Here is a 4,251-nt window from a genome sequence, read left to right on the forward strand (position 1 = left end):
AAGTAGCATACAATGGAAGTAGAGTAAATTACAGGTTTTACAAAAATAATACTTGTTTGAGTAAATGTACTTGGTTACATTCCACCAGTAACAATAAGCATAAGAGAAGAGTTCGAATGTGCTCATGCTTGGTGTTTGAGTCTAATGATGAAGAATGCTCTGCGATGGAATAAACATCGTTACTTGCTCTGAGTGAGTCTCAGAGAAAAGCATCCGGACGTGTGCTGCTGCATGAACCCTGTGAAATCTCTATTCATTTTCCCATTGACAAGTGCAGGCTAATTCCTCATGAATAATGAAAGCCTGAGTTCCGACGTTGTTTTGGGGTCTTTGATCAGGACGATGACACGCTGCCAACTGCTCTTACGCTCCTCCACAAAGCTTAATCAAACATTATCCCTCGGAGCGTCTTAATACGAGTTCTTGACCTACTTCTCCTCTCTCTCTTACTGTAGTCAGAGTTATTTCAGGATTCACCTTTTCCTCTTCTGATGGCTTTCAGTGATGTCACCATGCACTTTCAGACTGTTTTATTTTCACTCACTGACTCCATCAAAGCTTCTGTGAAACATTACGGCTTAAAAATATATTTCTCTTCTATTTTTTGATGTCTTGTTCTCCCCTGATGAAGATCAATTCCACATCGTGGGTTTAAGATGAAAGAAAGACATGCATTGATTCAGTGGTGTCTGATAAGATAAGATACACAAGGATCAAAGAAACAACAAAAGCTAAAGAAAGATTATCCTCGCAGGGGCCGGGGGCTCTGTCAGCCGCTGATGGGGATCTGTACAATCCCAAAACTTGTGGGGGCGGTTTAAGCATTTGTTTGCTCGTGACAACCAGCAGGGTAACTTTAGAAAGTGTAATCCGTTTACAGAAACTATACATGTCCAATTAATAGTAAAAAATACTGTTTTTTACTTAGTGTATGTAATTATGTAAGCTTATGTAGTAACAGTAATAGTTTACAAATGCTGTTTAACTAAAAATTCACAATCAAAAAGCATAGACTGTATTTTGTATCTTAAAATAAAGAAAAATGAAATAATACACGCCATAAAGAAAATGCCATTCAGAAGCGTCTACGTACAATATACTAGATCTTTATTTCAGGTGGTGTTGTGTGTGTGTGTGTTGTGGTGTGTGTGTGTGTGTGTGTGTGTTTGTGTGTGTGTGTGTGTGTGTGTGGTGTGTGTGTGTGTGTGTTGTGTGTGTTGTGTGGTGGTGTGTGTGTGTGTGTGTGTGTGTGTGTGTGTGTGTGTGTAAAGGGGCCAATGCAACCAGAAATGAACTGGTTTTAGGGAGACCAAAGTGGGGGCGTGGTGCTGAGAGAGCGACTAAACTCCACAGTGTTCCTGCAGCCGCCTGGTAGACACGTAAAGTGAGTCTCAGGCTCCTCCCATCACTTTCTCAGTGTGATACTAACAATTTAGCAAAGGACAGTTCGCTCCTAGTGCTCTTACTTTAAAAGGGCATGATAATACTCTTGGTGGAAGAAGTATTCAGATTAATTTACTTGAGTATCAGAGTACAAACACACTGTAAAAGTGTCAAATTTCAAGTAAAAAGTAGGCTGCATTTATGAATTAATAATTATGAGTGAAAGTACTTCTGTAACGAAAAATATATTCAAATATTTCAAAGCCAAAAGCAGGGCAAATCCTTCACATTTAAGAAGCTGGAACGTGTTTTTTTTGAACAAAAAGACTTCTGACATTTTGTTTCTGGTTAACCTCTCATGTTTAAGAGCTGTATAATAAATGTTAGTGGTTTAATCTATACAAAATAATCCTATTATACAAGTATGTATGTGTCAAAAATTCTGATTTGATTAAGTGAATAACATCCCTTGTAAATAATAGTATTGAAAAAATACTGCAGGTAAATAGTACGGCTCAAGTGTTGTACTTCAGTTAACTTTTCCACGCTCTTACATAAATGTTGTTATAGCGCTTCCAAGTTGTATATTATTTGGTAGATGTGTTTCCTGTGCTGGTGAATGAACTCCCACATTAATCTGTTCTCTGCTCTGTCTTCTTCTCCCTAAGCCTTTTGTTCAGCAGCTGATTATCTGCCTGCTGGGTTTATTAGTCTTTTTGTCGACATTTTCTGGGGCATTTCCGCCCAAATCCTGCAAGCTTTAATATGCAAGTAAACAGCTCTTCTTTACACACTTTAGGTGGTGTGTGTGAGAGGAAAAGAAGTCAAGCTATTGTAGCATATTTTTAGGGTTTATTAAAGAATATTAAAACGCATGCTTCGGCTTCCTGGCAGCTTTAAGTAGCCTTTGTTGTGTTGGCACACTCTGTGTGTGTGTGTGTGTGTGTGTGTGTGTGTGTGTGTGTGTGTGTGTGTGTGTGTGTGTGTGTGTGTGTGTGTGTGTGGTGTGTGTGTGTGGTGTGTGGTGTTTGTGTTGTTATGGTGTGTGCTGTTGTGTGGGGCAGATGGAGGGAGTTTAGGAGATTACATATTATTAACTGGGCTTTTTATGCTGAACATACCTGGCCCTCAAACAGAGCGGAGACAGCAACCAAGCGGTGATTAGAGAGAGGGGCGCTCACATAAAAACCGCTGATGGTGTAAAGCATTACTGGCAGTGAATATTACAACACAACATTAGTGGCATTCCTGTAAAATACCAGCTAGTGAGAAAACAGGTCTTTATTTGGGAAGGCATGTTTATATTTGAAGGTCTAATATTAAATTCCAACGTGTTCACATCCATTTATATTCTCTGTTCCTCGCCAGTGTCTGTGCATTATGTAAAGTATTCGCTCTGGGGCGGAGTGTTACCTACCGCCCCAGCTGGGTGTGTTGTTTTCAATTGAATTCATGAACATAAAAGAACATCATCACGTTCGATTCACACGTTCTTCCAAAAGGTCTAATTTCCCTGATTGGGAAAGTTGTTTCTTTTGGCTCATTTTGACGTCCATGAATGCAGTGGCAAAGGCCCTCATTCCTAATGTAAAAGTCCATCCTATTTGGTTCTTTTAATGTGTTCCTTTATTTGCATTTGCTGCCACCAAGTTGAATGACAAGTGTCTGAACTTGCTTTCCGCAACTCTGCTGAATCACAGATGTTTCCATTAAACGTTTAAAGAATCAAGGCCCTGTAATCTGTGCCTCCTCCTGGCGTGTTTAATGTGAGAGCATCTGCATGAGAGCTGAGCTGCAGTGGAAGATTTCTGGATTGTTCGCTGTAGAGGCACTGTCCAACTTTTTCTGTCCAGGCCCCCTTTTGGAGCAAAAAAAAAGTCCGGGGCCCCCCCCGCCCCCCAAACACAAATAGTCACGTATGGGCCAAGTTACATTTATTTAATAATACATCAATATGAACGTGAAGCATTCCTTTGCTAGAACAGTGATAATAAAAACAATGCTCCATGAGTCTGTTTGCTTAAAATAAAAAAATACATAAAATACAATCCAATTTGGCTAGAACAATAAGTTAATAATACTGTGGCCACTTGGCAATCTTTGCAAAAAAAATTAAAAAAAAAAAAGAAGAAAATGGCTGATATTTGGCAGAAAAGTGTGTCTTAGCATTAGTGGCTGCAATGAGCGCCCTGTTTGGCACTGCACATTTCTTCCAAACGGGGTTGCAGGCTCAGTGGCGGCGCTAGAGATTTCTTTTTGGGGTGCCTGTGGGCAACACCATCGCTCGAACTCCCAGTCGGCCTATGTCTGACGTTATTTCAAGGTCTCCTGTTGTCGGCTTTTCCAACGGCAAGTGCGGCCCTTAGCGTACATTTTCAAGTTTCCGGGATGTCGCATAAGGCTTCATAAGGGGCTCCGCTAAACGGGCCAAGGCCGTAACGCATGGAGTCAAACCATTCGGGTTGAGGCCAAAATATTTAATCAATTTGAATAGCAATAATTTCCTGCTAATTCTAAAGGAAAATATTAAAAATTTCAGCTAAAGCGCATGGGACTACTTAAACCTGTTTAAACCTCAATAAAACAACAATAAATATTCACGAAACTGTGTCTCAGGGGCATAGGTGTAGGAAGCATCCTCAATATGGGCTGGGACCAATTGACGGGGTGTTTAGGCAGGTGGTAGACCCTCAAGTAGGGGGGTCCGGGGCCATTATCCCCGGGAAGATTTTTTTTTTAAATGTTTGAAGTTAAATGGCTCAATCTGGTTCAAAGTTAGGGCCTTAAAATCTATGGGTACATCTCTCCAACACCCATATGAAACCAGACTGTCGAACAGATTTACTTTTTCTTTATGGCATATTGACC

General features: G+C 40.4%; 1 protein-coding gene across 1 annotated transcript in view; it reads left to right on the forward strand.

Moving 5' to 3' along the window:
• Positions 1 to 1,360: 1,360 nt before the first annotated feature.
• mdka (midkine a) overlaps positions 1,361 to 4,251 on the forward strand; it is a 66,696-nt gene continuing 63,805 nt past the window's right edge. The window contains exon 1 of the mRNA XM_010793768.1: positions 1,361 to 1,379. The gene's annotated coding sequence lies outside the window, so the exon portion shown is untranslated. The remainder of the gene's footprint in view (positions 1,380 to 4,251) is intronic.

The sequence above is a fragment of the Notothenia coriiceps genome, unplaced genomic scaffold (assembly GCF_000735185.1).
Source record: "Notothenia coriiceps isolate Sejong01 unplaced genomic scaffold, NC01 NC01_scaffold00037244, whole genome shotgun sequence".
In the NCBI taxonomy this organism is placed as follows: domain Eukaryota; kingdom Metazoa; phylum Chordata; class Actinopteri; order Perciformes; family Nototheniidae; genus Notothenia; species Notothenia coriiceps.